The following is a 17,832-nucleotide window of genomic DNA, read 5'->3' as shown; positions in this document are numbered from 1 at the left end:
GACTAACATGGCTACCCCTCTGATACTCAAAAAGACAGTGTCCCCTGCTGGGAGTAAATCATTGACCCCTCTCCTCCCTGAGCACTGACTGCCCCTCTGTTTCCTTGCCTCTCAGGCTGTGCAGATGAGACCTTTCCCTCCAGTGCTGGAGGATTCGCCCTTCTCATCTACCATTGTCCCAAGCAGCACAGCGGATGGGAATCTTAAATGTACTGAGGTGACTTAGGAGCAGAACCCACCCCCGGACCTTCCATGCAATTGTCACTTGCCCCTCACTGAGCAGGACTGAAACTGGTGCAGGGAGACTGGTGGGCCACATCCCCTCTGGGCATGAGCAAAGCAGCAGGGTGAAAAAATGATCATGAAGATGCTGGGGATTGAACCCAGGGCCTCGTACATGCAAAGCATATGCTCAACCACTGAGCTACATCCCCTAGCAGGTTGTGTTTGCTATGGGTTACACTCAGAGCCCTCCTGTTTCCAGAGCATCCAGTGACCTATAAGCTTCATGAGAAGCCCATTCCCCTCTCTGAGGACCAATCCTGCTCTCCTGGAGGTGACTTGTTCATAGGGGTCACTTTTCAGCAGGGCCAGATTCTATGTGTGGGGCAGAGAGAGTGGCTGCCCTGGTCTCAGGGTGCAGAGATACACTCAGCCATCTCCCCTGCATTGGGTTCGGGGTGCGGCAATCCCCTGCTGCAAGGTCATAGTGGGGGATGCTGTGAGCAGCGCAACACCTCACCCTGGTGGCAGAAGTGGTGTGTGGAGCTCCAGGTGTTTCTAGGATCTGCTATTTCCACCTGCCTGTAAACTCTAGCTTTCCCCAGCACATTCATTGCGGTGCAGTTGGGTCACTGTTTCCATGGCTGAACAGCAAAGAATGGCTCCCAGTTTCCCTTCTATCGGCAGCAGGATTAGCCTGTGTCGGTGGTTAATGAGGTGGATCTAGTTGTAGATTATTCGTTCCCCACCTTGACAATTCACACAGTCCCTTTCCCAGGCAGATTCCCAGCACCTCAGTGATCCTGGTAGCAGGGTTGGGTCCTGAGATTTTCAGGGTTCTTTTCCCCTCCACCTGGAGTGAACTCAGCTTTTCCCCCATCCCAGACAATCCATGAAATAGCAACAGGGGCATAAAAAGAGGGAGGAACATCTCACGGCCAGGGCTGGATGTGCCCAGAGCCCCCTGCTTGTCCATTGTTTCCATGGAATTTGGCCCCCTGCTTTGCACAAGGGACAGAGAAAGATCTTGCTGTTCCTGTGTCTGTGCAAAGAAAATTGTGCTTCTGTATGATAGAGAGGCGGGAAATGGCCCCATGATGGGGCAATAGCCTCAGGATTAAGAGCAAAGGACAATGATGGGAAGGTTCACAATTGACTCAGTTGTTGCATACAAAGGTGCACGTTTGGCAGTTACACTGGGAAATTCTGGCTCCTTCTCAGGCTCAGGTTGGCCACCCTGGTCTAGGTGTAGAAGTGACAGCATTTAAACTTGAAAGAGGGGCCAATTTCCCCATCATTTCACACTTTTATACCCAAACACGATGACTTTCTGAATGAACCCTCCTCGTTCAGCCAGAAGATCTTGGGGTGGATGTAGGAGTCACTGGGTAAAATTCTCTGGACTCTGTTCTGAATCAGGTCAGAGCAGAGGTACCTAGTGATCTAGTCTGGCTGTAAAATCTATAGATCAACACCATTAATATGAAATTAATCCTCAGAAACGGCTGTTCCCCACCCAGACCCCAGCAAAGGGCTCTCCAGGGAAGGGGGCTGTTGAGGAAGGAAAGAAGGAAGACTTCCTTCTCCCCCTGGAGGAACTGGGCTCTGCGCTTTGGACAGAAAGGAGGGGAAGGAAATGGCCACATGATGGCAGCAGAACCTAAGAAATGAAACACAATAGGCTTATGTCCACACTGCAATGTAACACCCAGGGCTGCCCCATACCAGCTCAGGCTCCCGGGGCTTGGGCTGTGGGGTGGTAAATTTGCAATGTAGACATCTCGGCTCAGGCTCAGTACCGGGCTCTGAGACCCCACAGGGCTGGAAGGGAGTGTAGCAAGTAAAAATGTCAGAACGGCAGTGGAGTATTACCCTAGTCTCAATGGCATTTCTCCATCGGTGTGTCTGCTTTGGGGCAGGGACAATAACACGTCCTGCTGCATTCGTTATTTCAAAGGGCGGTTTAGGATTTTCATTCTCACACACGGTGCACAAAGCAGGACTCAACCCTCAGCATAAACTAAACGAGCTGCCCACAGACTCTGGCAGCCACAATGAGGCATTTGGTGTGAGAGCTCAGACCTGCCCCTGTCCCAGAGGGAGGAGGTCGTCTGTGAGGGGACTAGACCACTGACCTACCAGCTCCTAACTCCCAAACTTTCAGTAACTCTATCATCAGTTCCCGTGAGTGTAATTTAAACCATCAAAAGAGTCATAGTGGACTTCGGGTCTGGAAAAGAGCTGGCACAATCCATAGACCAGGTTGTTATATAAAATGCGCATGGATTTTAACCCTTCACATACAGTAATGGGAAAGTTCTTGGTTCAGGCTTCTAACAGTGATGGAATAAACTGCAGGTTCAAATCAAGTCTCTGGAGTCAATCCACAGCTGGGATGGGTCATTCAGTCCTTTGTCTAGAGCTTCAGTTTGTAGCAAAGTCCCTCCAGATGTATGAAGCAGGATTGAAGACAAGATGGAGATGAGGCATCAGCCTTTTATAGTCTCTTGCCATGTGGTCTTTGCTTTCTTTGTCCCAAGGACACTCTATCCAGAACATGTCATAGAAAAACCTTAGAGTTCTGTCCATAGGCAGGTCCCTGCAGACCTTGCTGAGTCACAAGGCGTATCTGCCTTCTCTCAGTGGGTCGATTGTGTAGCTGATGGTCCTTAATGGGCCATCAAGCAAGCTAGGCAGAACTGACACCAACTTATCTGGGGTGTTCCCCAGAAGCAGAGCACAAGTTTGAAATATGGACAGAACAGAGCCAATACTTATAACATCAACTACAAAAATGATACACATCTAGAGATGGCATCATTATAATCAGCCAATCAGAACCTCTCCATAGACCCCTTACGCGACCACCTTTCTACAATATTGGCTGCAAATATAGAACAGTGGTCGCAACGGTGATCTGTACAGTTACAGATTATGTCAATAACATCACAGGAGGTGACACGGCATCAGTGAGACTGATACTGGAATACTGCCTCCAGTTTTGGTGTCCTCGTTTGAAAAAGATGTTGTGAAACTGGAGCTGGGGCAGCAAAGAGCCACCAAATGTCCTGAGGGCTGGAGAAAAATGCCTTCTAGTGAGCTATTGAAAGAACTCAACCTGTTTAGCTTATCAAAATAAGATTGAAAGGTGACTTCATTGAAGTGTTGAAGTGCCTTAATGGAGAGAAAAGTTTGGGTATTAAAGGGTTCTTTAATCTAGCAGAGAAAGGCATAACAAGACCCAATGGCTGGAAGGTGAAAAGAGACAAATTCATATTACAACTAAGGCACAAATATTCAACAGCGAGGATGATTCATCACAGGAACAAGCTACCAAGGAAAGTGGTGGATTCTCCATCTCCTGATGTCATTTAATGAAGACTAGATGCCTTTCTGGAATGTGTTTGCCCCAAAAGTAGCTCTTGTGTCCTACAGGAGGCCTGTTGATATGCAGGGGGTCAGATTAGATGCTCTAATGGTCTCTTCTGGCCATAAAGTCGACTAATTTCTGAAAAACTGAGTGTAGCATTGGGAGCAGCGTCTGATGTTTCCCTGTCTAGCCGGCTTGCTGCCTAGAACGAACGCTCCTTGAGTGGGGTGATCCACAGGGAGTAGCTCAAACCTGCAAAGTGCCTGGCCAGGGGCAGGACATTGGCCCAGCAAGGGAGGGGTGTGGCAGTGACATCACAAAGGCCTTTTGCAGGACCTCAGCCTATTGGTCCAAGTTGGTGGGGAGGTGGTGACCTCACAGAGAGATGCTGACATCAGCCAGGCAGGACAGGGGCGAGGGGCCAGGGAAACCTCAGAGATCCCCTGTGGCTTTGCTGCAGCAAGTCTCCTTCTCCAGGTCTCTCTCTGAGGACTGAGAGAGTATTCGGGTTCACGGACGTGAGCGCCAGGAGGAACCTCTTTCGAGTTTTCTCCTTCCCTTTTAGTGATTTTACTAGAAAACAGCCATCCCTGTTTAGAAGGTAAGAGCCTCCTGGAGGTTTGAAACCTGTTCAGTCTGATCCATCTGGTGAGAGTTGAATTCTAGGCATGGAAAACACGAGCTTAAGGAGGCAGAATTTTTTTACGCACCTAGGATTTTGGCCCTTAGAGTCACGGGACATTGGGGTTTGTCCTTTGTGTTTCACCTTTTCCTCCATCCATCCCTCTCTCCTTTCTCTTCGTCTCTTGCTTCTTTTGTCCTTTCTCCTGTTCCCCTCCCAACACCAGGAGAGGGTGTGTGTGTGCGTGTGTGTTGCATGGGAGTGCTCTGCAATTCCCACTGTGGGAGGTCCACCCAAAAATGTGGGGCTGAAATAGTGCTCGGGCAGAGATCCCCACCAGTGACCTGGGCCATCCTTTGGGCTCTCTGGTGAGAACCCTCAGCCTCCCGTCCTCAGTCTCTACCCTGATTGGCTGAGCAGGGGGTTATTGATAGGGAGGAAACTCAGGTCCTTGTTGTTCTCTTTTAAGACCAAGGAAATAAGTCAGAACCAGTTCTGTGTTTGATGAATTTTGCTGCTTCTCTACATTAATGGTCTCTGAGCAGCTCATGATTCTCTCTAACATTGCAGTTCTCCTCAAATACTTTCTGAATAATTACTGTCACTGTTGTTGGTCTGGAGCTCATCTGAGAGCACTTTATTCAGGTCATTCCATGTCTGAAATTCAAGATCCGATGGTTAGTTTGAAAATCAGGGCTCTTGGGTCCTATTCCCAACTCTGCCCCTGACTGGCTGTGTGACCTAAGACAAGTCAATTCTCCTTTCTCAGCCTTAGCTTCTCCCTCTTTCAAGTAGGGATAATAATGATCCGCTCCTACCTACCTCAACACACTCACTCTTCCCCAACACACACACAGTCTCCACACTGCAGTTGAAAAGCAGCTGGCAATCTAGTAGGATGCCCATGGAACAATGGGAGAGAGAAACCTGCATGACTGAAAGTGCAGCCATGGAGACACCACACACCAGCCTTGCCTAGCTGGCAAGAATCAAACCTCCACAGAAACACCCTGTGGCTTCTAACCCAGCTCCCTAAGGCCTCAGCCACAACCACTTAACACAGGGGCCTTTCTACACTCTGCTTCTGTTCTCACTGAAGGGTCATTTCCAATTGTTTGCTCAGACCAGCTTCCTGAGCACACTCACTGCTGTGCAGCTCTCTACGTGTGGCCATGGCTGAGCAGCCAGAGTTCCTGCCCATTTCCCTACTGGCTGGAGCATGGCTAGAGTGTGTTTGTGGTTAATGACGTTGCTGTAGATGGTTCGTTTCCTGCCTTGGCAATTCAGACGGACCCTTTTCCCAACATATCTCCAGCACATGAGTCCCTGGCTGGGTCTCCTGGGCAGTGGAAAACATCCCTTGTTTGGCCCTGCCAAGGGGATCGTGCAGAGCTGAGACGTCCCTCGGCTTGGATCAAAGGATGGAATTTATCACACAACCCTCCCTGCTCCCCAGAGCCCCACGGGGAGAAGCTAGAGAAGGGGGAGTCATTCCTCCCCTGCGCTCCCAGAAGAGCTGCTACGACTCCTTCCTGCCAGCTGCTCACCCCTAGATCCAGCCTCAGCTCCAGGGATCTTCCTGCTCCAAAGGATCAAGAGGCCTGGGGTGGGGAGGGCGTCACTGCACCGTCTGACACACAAGGGAGGTTTCTGGAATTGAAGGAAGGAGCAGAAAACGGAGAGGAAAGAAACAGAGAGAAAACGCCTCGTCTCTCCCCTCCCCCTCCCAGCAAGACATGTTACCAAGGACCAGCGTTAGGGGAAATGGTGCCCTGGGCAAAACTTGTACTTTGGCCCTTCCCCATCGCCCCTGGACGATCCCCCTGACCCTTTACCCCCAGCTCCTGCACTCCCGACCCTTGCACCTCCCCCACCCCTAACTCTGCCCCCTCCTGTGCCCTAACCCCTATGCTGTGTCCCCTCTGCCCTTAACTCCTGCACTCCTCCTGTGCCCCCAGCCACTGCCCCTCTCCTGCTCCCTAAACCCTGCACCCCTCCTGCGCCCCTTCACTATTAACCCCTGCCCCCTCCTGTGCCACCAGCCATTGCGCCTCTCCTACTCCCTAACCCCTGCACCCCTCCTGCCCCTTCACCCCTAACCCTTGCACCCCACCTGTGCCCCCGCCACTGCCCCTCTCCTGCACCCCTAACCCCTGTAGCCCCTCCTGTGCCCCCAGCCACTGCCCCTCTGCTGCACCCTTCACCCCAACCCCTGCGCCCCTCCTGTGCCCCCAGCCACTGCCCCTCTCCTGCACCCCCTTCATCCCAAACCCTGCGCCCCTTCACCCCAAACATCTGCACCCCCTCCTGTGCCCCAGCCACTGCCCCTCTCCTGCACCCCTTCACCCTTAACCCCTGCACCCCCTCCTGTGCCCCCAGCCACTGCCCTCTCCTGCACCCCTTCCCCAACCCCTGCGCCCCTCCTGTGCCACAACCCACTGCCCCTCTCCTGCCCCCATTCACCCCTAACCCCTGCCCCTCCTGTGCCACCAGCCACTGCCTCTCCTGCACCCCTTCACCCCTAAACCCTGCCCCCTCCTGTGCCACCAGCCACTGCCCCAATCCTGCCCCCTTCACCCCAACCCCTGTGCCCTCCTGTACCACCAGCCACTGCCCTCTCCTGCACCCCTTCACCCCAACCCCTGCGCCCCTGTGCCACCAGCCACTGCCCCTCTCCTGCACCCCTTCACCCCCAACCCCTGCGCCCTCCTGTGCCACCAGCCACTGCCCGTCTCCTGCATCCTCTTCACCCCTAACCCCTGTGCCCCTCCTGTGCCCCCAGCCACTGCCCCTCTCCTGCACCCCTTCACCCCAACCCCTGCGCCCCTCCTGTGCCACCAGCCACTGCCCTCTCCTGCACCCCTTCACCCTTAACTCCTGCACCCCTTCACCCTTAACTCCTGCACCTTCCTGTGCCACCAGCCACTGCCCCTCTCCTGCACCCCTTCACCCCTAACCCCTGCGCCCCTCCTGCGCCTCCAGCCACTGCCCCTCTCCTGCCCCCCCGTCACCCCTAACTCCTGCGCCCCACCGGTGCCCCCCGCCACTGCCCCTCTCCTGCCCGCCTTCACCCGAACCCCTGCACCCCCTCCTGTGCCCCCAGCCACTGCCCCTCTCCTGCCCCCCCTTCACCCCTAACCCCTGCACCCCCTCCTGTGCCCCCAGCCACTGCCCCTCTCCTGCGCCCCCTTCACCCCAACCCCTGCAACCCTCCTGCGCCACCCGCCACTGCCCCTCTTCTGCACCCCTTCACCCCTAACCCCTGTGCCCCCTCCTGTGCCACCAGCCACTGCCCCTCTCCTGCAGCCCCTTCACCCCTAACCCCTGCACCCCCTCCTGTGCCACCAGCCACTGCCCCTCTCCTGCACCCCTTCATCCTAACCCCTGCGCCCCGTCCTGTGCCACCAGCCACTGCCACTCTCCTGCACCCCCTTCACCCCTAACTCCTGCTCCTCCTGTGCCACCAGCCACTGCCCCTCTCCTGCACCCCCTTCACCCCTAACCCCTGCCCCTCCTGTGCCACCAGCCATTGCCCCTCTCCTGCCCCCTTCACCCTAACCCCTGCGCCCCTCCTGTGCCCCCAGCCACTGCCCCTCTCCTGCCCCCTTCACCCCAACCCTGCACCCTCCTGTGCCACCAGCCACTGCCCCTCCTGCACCCCTTCACCCCAACCCCTGTGCCCCCTCCTGTGCCCCCAGCCACTGCCCTCCTGCACCCCTTCAGCCCTAACCCCTGCACCCCCTCCTGTGCCGCCAGCCACTGCCCCTCTCCTGCACCCCTTCACCCCAACCCCTGCACCCCTCCTGTGCCACCAGCCATTGCCCCTCTCCTGCACCACCTTCACCCCTAACCCCTGTGCCCCTCCTGTGCCACCACTGCCCCTCTCCTGCCCCCGTTCACCCCAACCCCAGCACCCCCTCCTGTGCCCCAGCCACTGCCCTCTCCTGCACCCCTTCACCCCTAACCCCTGCACCCTCCTGTGCCATCAGCCACTGCCCCTCTCCTGCACCCCCTTCACCCCTAACCCCTGCACCCCCTCCGGTGCCACCAGCCCTTGCCCCACTCCGGCCCCCCCTTCCTCCTTAAACCCAGCGCCCCCGCCTGCACCCACATGGGGACACTGACCTGTGTGCATGGAGCAGCTGGCATTGCTGCCCCCTGCTCCTCCCTGGGACATTACTCCTCCGGGCACCCCTAGGGGCTGCGGGGTGGGAGGGCGGGGGGGGGGGCGAGAAGGGACATCATCCGAGATCCCTGCGTCCAGGTCACTTTCCTCAGCCGGGCTGCGTCAGGGGAGGGCAGAGAGCAGCAGCCTCTGATGCTCCCTCACAGCCCAGCCCAGGTGGGGAAAGTGGCCAGGACGCAGGGAGCACATAGTGCTGCTCCTCGCTCCCCCCACCCTCTATGGGGCCACGGAGGAGCACTGGGGCAGGGGAGAGCAGTGAGCACCTTTGCACGGCCACACGGTGCCCTTTGACCCCCTGGAGCCCTGGGTGGCTGCCGGGGGCCCCACCCCTAAGGCCGGCCGGGCTCCCCAGCATGAACAGCAGAGACACAGGGAGACTGGCCACACACTCTGTCCAACTGTTGCCATTGCAGGAGAGAAGGTTTCACTGGAATCGAATGCCCTGGCTCAGACAAGAGAGACAGGGAGGTTTTGCTGTTCATGGATCCATGCAAAGGAAATTGTGTCTCTGTGTGAAAATAGGGAGGGAAATGAAACACCCACCTGGTGGTGCCCAAGGCGGAAGGGACCCGTATCGGATTAGAACAGCACACGTTCTCAAGCAGCATGTTTCTCACTCTGCCCATCTGTCAGGTTTGATGATTATCAATGGAAATATTTTGCCATTGGGTCGTGTGTTTACACAGACATTGACATTTACCAACAAATACCTAATTCTCCCAGTCCTGCCTAGCCTGCCGGGGGGGAGTGTAGAAGGACAGAGTCACTCTGCCCAGTGCCCATGCCAGGCCTGGGCTCTCCATGCTGCCCACTTCCCACAACGCTGGGATCCTGCCCTGACCTCCCCCCAGACCTCTGCCCCCACCCCACTGCTGGGCTCCTCCCCACACTGTCCAACTCCCTGCTTCCAGGATCCCTCCCACTGCCCTCCTCCTCTAAGCAAAAACTCGACATTATTCCAGGGCCGCCCACAGGATTCAGGGGCCTGGGGCAAAGCAATTTTGGGGCCCCTTCCAGACAAAAAAGTTGCAATACTGTAGAATACTGTATTCTTGTGGGCAGCGGCGTAGCCAGGGTCTAACATGAGGTGAAGCGAACACATAAAAAAAGGCACCACCCAACATATCAAATTACTAATTACATCCACTTCCTCCCACTTCCTGCCCCCTTCAGAACCCCCCAACACCCCCCCACTCCTTGTCCCCTGACTGCCCCCTCCTGGGACCCCGGTCCCTGACTGCCCCCTAGAACCCCACCTGTCCCCTGACTGCCCCAACCCTTATCCACACCCCTGCCCCCAGACAGACTGCCAGGACTCCCACACCTATCCAACCACTCCCCGCCCCCTGACAGGGCCCCCAATATACACCAAGACACACCCCGTAATCCAAAGTGGGGGGGGCAGGGCGAGGGACCACGCACTGCTCCTGCCATTGAGGGTACCTGGGTAGCTGCTTCTGCTCTAGCACCTGGCTTTAGTGTGTAGCCAGAAGCCCTTGCGAGCAGGCAGAGGGATACTGCTAGCAAAGGGAGCGTTTGATTTTAGAGTCTGATCCAAACAGACCCAGCAGAGAACACAGCAATAGCCCTGCCTCTGCCATCCCAGCACAGGGCCCATAAACAAGAGAGGCAGAGATGTGCCTGATATTGTGCATGGGGTGGAGAGGGAGCACAGACCAGGGACGGGGCATGGAGAAAAACCACAGAGAGGGAGAGAAGAAGAAAGTGAGGAAGGAGGAGAAGCCCGGAGGCTGTGTCTCTGGAGAGAAGGCGCATTCGGATGCAGCATGTTAATGAGACCCTTGCAAACACAAGGAAAAGAAGTAGGGAAGGGATTGCAGAGGACAAGCCGGGCTACTCACTCAGTCTCCCCTGTGGGGCCCTGTGGCATTGGGTAGCAGGGCCCAGGAAATGAAAATCTCTTAACCACACAGAATTGTTAACTGCTCCCAAATCCTTTTGTGCCACGGCCGCAAGCTTAGAAGAGCTTAAGCTGTGAGCTGCATGGACGGCCTCAAGAAACCTCTCTTGTGTGGAGCCTCAAGCAGGTTTGCATTGTGTGACCCCGATGAAAAGCCCAGCAGAGAAAGCTTGCAACTGTCCCAGCTCTTTCAGCCGCGTTTGGGGCCTTTAAATCACTCAGTCTGCATCTTCCAACTAAAATGCATTAACAATACAGCTCAGGCAAGCGGGCCGGGGGCCGTGCAGGCTGCCCGGGCCAGCTGATAGCACTTCCCGCTGATGGCTGCTTTTCTAGGCTTGTGTTTTGCTGTTGGACAGAGGCCCAGACTTCCTCCCATCTAACCCCCCCCCCCGCTCCCTGACTGCCCCAGCCCCCAGAAAGTCCCCCCCCAAACCATCCAACCCTCCCCCTGCTCCCTGACTGCCCCCCAGGACTCCTCTTAGCACCCGGCAGCTCGAGCCGCTGGCTGCCTCTGGAGCCAAAGTGAAACACGTGCCAGCACACAGCCCCTCCCCCGCAGCGTGCTGAATCAGCGGGTGTGTGTGTGTGTGTGCAAGGGGGGGTCTGGCTGCTGGAGGCCCAATGGGAGCAGCTCAATCAGGCCCCGGCGGCCAATCAGCAGTGCTGCACTCTGCGGGGGGGGCGGGGGGAGCGGAAATTCCAAATCTTTCCACCTTATTCCAAATTCCTACTAAGGCGCCACTTTGGGGGAATGTGCTCAGTGGGGGAGCGGCAGCCCCCCCTGCTCCCCCCAGCTACGCTCCTGCTTGTGGGGGCCCCTGCAAGACCCAGGCCCTGGGGCAAATTGCCCCCCTTGCCCCCGCCTCCGGGCGGCCCTGCTAGCAGCTCTTCTGGGAGCGCAGGGGAGGAATGACTCCCCCTTCTCTAGCTTCTCCCCGTGGGGCTCTGGGGAGCAGGGAGGGTTGTGTGATAAATTCCATCCAACTCCCCCTTTGATCCAAGCCGAGGGGCGTCTCAGCCTCCACGATCCCCTTGGCAGGGCCAAACAAGGGATGTTTTCCACTGCCCAGGAGACCCAGCCAGGGACTCAAGGGAGCCCCAGACTTTCCCTTTCTCCCTTCTGGGAAATCAAGTTCAAGTTCTACAAGGAGCTAAAGAAGCCTCAACCCTGCATCTGAATTAATGTCAATTTCTCACTGCTCGACACAAACAAATGTCATTTCAATCCCAGGGGAGTCCACTTCAGTCATTCCTTAGCCCCATTCCCATTCTCGCAGGTTTCCCTGGCCCCTCGCCCTTGTCCTGCCTGGCTGATGTCAGCATCTCTCTGTGAGGTCACCACCTCCCCACCGCCTTTGACCAATAGTCTGAAGTCCTGCAAAAGGCCTTTGTGATGTCACTGCCACACCCCTCCCTTGCTGTGCCAATGTCCTGCCCCTGGCCAGGCACTTTGCAGGTTTGAGCTACTCCCTGTGGATCACCCCACTCAAGGAGCGTTCGTTCTAGGCAGCAAGCCGGCTAGACAGGGAAACATCAGACGCTGCTCCCAATGCTACACTCGTTTTCTCAGAAATTAGTCAACTTTATGGCCAGAAGAGACCATTAGAGCATCTAGGCAAAAGGTCTTTTGCAGGACCTCAGCCTATTGGTCAGAGGTGGTGAGGAGGTGGTGACCTCACAGAGAGAGGCTGATATCAGGGAGGCAGGACAGGGGTGAGGGAAACCTCAGAGACCCCTGTGGTTTTGCTTCAGCAAGTCTCCTTCTCCAGGTCTCTCTCTGAGGACTGAGGGAGTATTCGGGTTCACGGACGTGAGCACCAGGAGGAACCTCTTTCGAGTTTTCTCCTTCCCTGTTAGTGATTTTACTAGAAAACAGCTGTCCCTGTTTAGAAGGTAAGAGCCTCCTGGAGGTTTGAAAGCTGTTCAGTCTGATCCATCTGGTGAGAGTTGAATTCTAGGCATGGAAAACACGAGCTTAAGGAGGCAGAACTTTATTCTGCACCTGGGATTTTGTCCCTTAGAATCACTGGGGACATTGGGGTTTGTTCTTTTTGCTTCCCCTCTTCCTCCCTCCTCTTTTTCTCTTGCTTCCTTTGTCCTTTTACCTGTTCCCCTCCCAACACCAGGAGAGGGGTGTGTGTGTGTGTTGCGGGGCAGTGCTCTGCAGCTCCCACTGTGGGAGGTCCACCCAAAAATATGGGGCTGAAATAGTGCTTGGGCAGTGATCCCATCAGTGACCTGGGCCATCCTTTGGGCTCTCTGGTGAGAACCCTCAGCCTCCCGTCCTCAGTCTCTACCCTGATTGGCTGAGCAGGGGGTTATTGACAGGGAGGAGACTCAGGTCCTTGTTCTCTTTTAAGACCAAGGAAATAAGTCAGAACCAGTTCTATGTTTGATGAATTTTGCTGCTTCTCTGCATTAATGGTCTCTGAGAACTGCAATGTTAGAGAGAATCGTGAACTGCTCAAATACTTGCTGAATAATTACTATCACTGTTGTTGGTCTGGAGCTCACCAGAGCACTTTATTCAGGTCATTCACTGTCTGAAATTCAAGATCCGATGGTAAGTTTGAAAATCAGGGCTCTTGGGTCCTATTCCCAACTCCGCCACTGGCTGGGTGTGTGACCTAAGACAAGTCAATTCTCCTTTCTCAGCCTTAGCTTCTCCCTCTTTCAAGTAGGGATAATAATGATCCGCTCCTACCTACCTCACAGTGCGTGGAGGCAGGGTCGGCTCTAGGTTTTTTGCCGTTCCAAGCAAAAAAAATTTTGGCTGCCCCCACCCTCAGCCCTGGGGTCCCCCGCCAGAGGAGCCTGCTAACTGAGCCCTGGGCTTCCCCCCATCCCCACAGCCCCCTGCCACCCCAGCCCTGGGCTCTCCCCCCGCCCCCTGAGCCAACAACATAGGTTTGTTCCCTGTCCGCCCAGGCTGAGCTGCTCCCGTTTATACTCCATCTCCAGTCGGCGCATGCCCAGAGAGGGTGAGGGGGTGTGGCCTCTTCAGCCCACATGGCGCAGTTAAGCCTAGCAGTGCCAGGTCAGGGTGGATGCACCTCATCACAGACAGCATTTCCCAAATGTTGGGATTAGCTAGGAGATCTCTTCAGGAGTAACCTCCTGTAGGGACTGGGTCACAAATACCTTGGGAACCAAATACCTGGGCGTTTTCCTAGTTCCGAATCACTTGCTGTGGAATTCTATCCCTGGATCATCTGAGACAATATTGACTTAAAGAACTGAACTACCCTGTGCACTTACTTCGGTCAGTTGCACCCATTTGGGGTCTGCTGCTGTTCACCTTTTCAGAGTGGAGATTTAAACATACGACTGTTTCTTTGATAATATGTCCAACAGCTTGGAGTATTCTCTCCTGTTGACTGAACTGCATTTGAATTTTCTCCATGTCATCATGCAGGAATAGGGGGAAAAACAAACCTGAAGTAAAAAAATGGTAATTTGTCTGAAATTTCCCCAAAAAAATCTGAGCTACATTCTGTCAAACAAAACTAACATGCAGTTATATGACCAAGGAGCCTTCATGAAAGATAGAAAACCCATCTCACAGAGAGGTAGAAGACACTTTCATTTTAATTTAAAAGTGAAATTCCAGACTAGGTTACATCTGATGTCTCAGAATCAGGATGAGAGATTCTCCCATGATCCACTGAAACCTGCTTCACCCAGCGCTTTCTCATGCATCCGACGAAGTGGGTATTCACCCACGAAAGCTCATGCTCCAAAAGTCTGATAGTCTATAAGGTGCCACAGGATTCTTTGCTGCTTTTACAGATCCAGACTAACACGGCTACCCCTCTGATACCTTTCTCATTAGTGTTATTTACAGGAGTTTTAGCAGCTTCATAACGGGAGAAAAAACAGCCGACCTTCCCAGAAGCAGCTTTGCCATTGAGGGAAAAGGGGATTTGAACAGTGCTTGGGATCCATTTGAAATCCCCTTCCAAGTCTGACACTTTCATCGCCTGCCAGACTGACTCTGATTTAGGATCAAAGACGTGTACAAGCACCATTCCCAAGCATGAACAGCCAAGAACATGACTCCACCAGACACGGGAAGCGAAGGAATACAAAGGGGTGAACTGTGCATGGCTCAGGCACAAGGTAACACTTCTGGGGTGATGGGGAAGGATGGAATGTCTGAGTCGCCCCATCTCCTTCCAGTGTCACAGAGCCTAAAATGACCCTTATTTCCCTGACACTGCTCCAGCTTTTCATCATACTTAAATATATTTTAAATGAGAAAAAAAAGTCAACAAAATAACTGCTGTTCTGCACAATCCAGGGTAATGTGAGAACAACTGGGAATGAGACAATGTCTCCTCAAAGAGGAACTTGACGTCTCTAACAGTAACTTTGCACTGGCATGAGGAGTATAAATGTGAATCTCCAGGTTTGTTTAGAAAAGGAAATGTGATGATGGTTAGCTCAGACAGGAGGAAATGTGCAAGATAACTCCACCGACTATCCATGGCCCATGTCTTTAGTGCAAGAATAGTTCTCTTTTTACATCAGGAAAGTGAACTCAAGCTAGCTAACTCCATGACAACCACAGTGATGAGACCCAGGTAGATTTTATCTCAACGTAGCTGGCTGAAGACACCCATCTCCCCCACCTGGGGTGATGACATTCCTGGTAGAAAGGTCACACACTCCAATGACTCGCAGGACAATGGAGTTGATAAAGGACCACAGAATCCACCCCAAAGATGGGCGAGCTTCAAAAGCTCATGTGTGGGAGCTGAGGAACTACAGTGTGCAAAAGATGCAAACAGCCTTAACACTCACTACTTGGGAACTGTCAAAAGAATTAAAGAAAAAATCTCCTGACAGCTCTAGAGAAGGTTTTTATGAAGTTTATCTCCTTTACGAATTCTCTGATGTTTAGAAAGGCCTGAACTATGAGTGAAGCTTTTCCCACACTCGCAGCATTCATATGGTCTCTCTCCGGTGTGGACTCTGTAATGTGTAACAAGGGTTGAGCTCCGAGAGAAGCTTTTCCCACACTCACTGCATTCATAGGGTTTCTCTCCTGTGTGGACTCTCTGGTGAGAGATAAGAGAGAAGAGGTGAGTGAAACTTTTCCCGCACTCACTGCATTCATAGGGTCTCTCTCCTGTGTGGATCCTCTGATGCACAGTAAGGTTTGAGCTCCGAGAGAAGCTTTTTCCACACTCGGAACATTCATAGGGTCTCTCTCCTGTGTGTGTTGTCTGATGAGAGATAAGGGCTGATCTCTGAGTAAAGCTTTTCCCGCACTTGCAGCATTTGTAGGGTCGCTCTTCTGTGTGGATTCTCTGATGAGAGTTAAGGGTATATCTCTGAGTGAAGCTTTTCCCGCACTCACAGCATTCATAGGGTTTGTCTCCTCTGTGTATTTGCTGATGCCTACTAAGGGCTGAGGTACGATTGAAGCTTTTCCCACACTCACAGCATTTGTAGGGTCTCTCTTTCCTGTGGATTATCTCATGTCGAATAAGGGCTGAGCGGTAATGGAAGTTTTTCCCACACTCACTACATGTATTTTCTCGCTTTTCAGTGAGGATTTTCTCCTGGGACGTAGTTTCCTTGAGGTCCCTGTGAGTTCCCTGACAATTAATGGGTTCATCCACTCTCTCCTCTGAGTGGTTTCCCTGCTCTCTCTCTGGTCTGGGGTAATTTTCACCAGCTTTTCCCTGCTCATGGGGGCTGGACACACTCCCTTTGGCTCTTCGCAGTAATTCCCCATGTGCTTCGGCGAGCTCAGCATCTTCCTGGTGAGGATTCTGCTCCTCGCTCTCCCTCACCACCCCATCACCTGCTAGAAGAGAGGAGAAATCTCAGAATTGGGGATGGAAAGGCAGAGAACAAACCCAAGTGCTGGAGAGAGAGAAAATAAAAATCAGGGACTGAACTCCCCCAAACTCACCCCACAGGGGACAGTGGAGGGGATCAATTCTGCTCCCCACCCAGGACCGGCCTTTAGGGGGGGGCGTACGGATGCCCCACCCAAGGGGGGGCCGGGCGTAGGGTTTGGATTCCCACCTGACCTGCTGCCGAGAGGCTCGCTGGGCTGATGAAAGTGGCACAGGGAGGCAGATAAGCAGCTGCGTGGGGGAGTGGGATAGACCTGAGCTGCAGGGGGAAATTGGACGACCAGCCGTCAGAGCCAGGTGACTGCTCCGGAGCAGAGTGGCCCCTCTCCGCCCTGCTCCACGTGTGCAGCTGCTGCTGTTCCTGTCCCCCCACCCCCCGTTCACCCCCGGAGTCGCCCCGTCCACCCCCGACTGGGAGCATCCTCCTGACTGCTCTGCAGGGGGGAGGTGCTGATTGATGGCGGGGTGATCCCCTCCCCCCAACCCAGGTAGCCGATTTCCACTGAGCTGGGGTGACGGGACAGGGGGAATCTGCGTGTGCTGCTGCCTCTCTGGGGCCGGAGCTGCCGGCAGCTGCTTGTGTCTGAACAAGCCTAGTTCAGGCTCCTGACCCTGGGAACTTTCTTAAAGAGACAGCGCGCTCACTCACTCAGGCACAGACACACACACACACACAGTCCTTTACACACTCCCTTCAACATACACACACTCTTTAATATCCTCCCCTCAACACACACACACACTCAGTCCCCCCAACACACACCCCAGGGCTCCCTGCATCCAGGTCACTTCCCCACCTGGGCTGTGCTGAGACATCAGTAGCAGCTGCTCTCCTGCCCTCCCCTTACACAGCCTGCAGGGAAAGTGACCTGGGTGCAGGAAGCCCTGACGTCGCTCCTTGCTCCCCTCTCCCAGCCCCCCAGGGCTGTGTGGGGCGGGGGAGCAGCAGTCCAGTGGGGGAGCGAGCAGCAATGCCAGCTGCTTTGTGCATCCAGGTCAGGTTCCCCACTTGGGTGCAGGGGGGATGCCAGGGTTAGAGGCAAAGGGGGCACAGTGCAGGGGTTGAGGGCACAGGAGAGTGGTGCAGGGGGTAGCACTGAAGGGGTGCATAGAACCATAAAATATCAGGGTTGGAAGAGACCTCAGGATGTATCTAGTCCACCCTCCTGCTCAAAGTAGGACCAATTCCCAACTAAATCATCCCAGCCAGGGCTTTGTCAAGCCTGACTTTAAAAACCTCTAAGGAAGGAGACTCCACCTCCCTAGGGAACCCATTCCAGTGCTTCACCAACCTCCTAGTGAAATAGTTTTTCCTAATATCCAACCTAGACCTCCCCCACTGCAACTTGAGGTCATTACTCCTTGTTCTGTCATCTGCTACCACTGAGAACAGTCTAGATCCATCCTCTTTGGAACCCTCCTTCAGCAGTTGAAAGCAGCGATCAAATCCCTCCTCAGTCTTCTCTTCTGCAGACTAAACAATCCCAGTTCCCTCAGCCTCTCCTCATAAGCCATGTGCTCCAGCCCACTAATCATTTTTCATTGCCTTCTGCTGGACTCTTTCCAATTTTTCCACATCCTTCTTGTAGTGTGGGGCCCAAAACTGTACCCCTAGCCTATGTCTGAGTTATTGAAGTC

The 17,832-nt window shown here is 54.2% G+C and overlaps 1 protein-coding gene and 1 non-coding gene across 2 annotated transcripts in view; one reads left to right on the top strand and one right to left on the bottom strand.

The window, feature by feature from the left end:
- The window catches only part of LOC120381565 (zinc finger protein 850-like), a 158,116-nt gene that overhangs the window by 110,067 nt on the left and 30,217 nt on the right, over positions 1–17,832 (top strand). The gene's annotated exons all lie outside the window — the stretch shown is intronic.
- Positions 363–434, bottom strand: TRNAA-UGC. Its single transcript has one exon. It is a non-coding gene; the product is annotated as a tRNA-Ala (tRNA).

This window comes from Mauremys reevesii, linkage group 14 (assembly GCF_016161935.1).
Source record: "Mauremys reevesii isolate NIE-2019 linkage group 14, ASM1616193v1, whole genome shotgun sequence".
NCBI classification, from domain to species: Eukaryota; Metazoa; Chordata; order Testudines; family Geoemydidae; genus Mauremys; species Mauremys reevesii.
The sequence above is the reverse complement of the archived record's forward strand: the minus strand, read 5'-3'. Positions and strand labels throughout refer to the sequence as shown.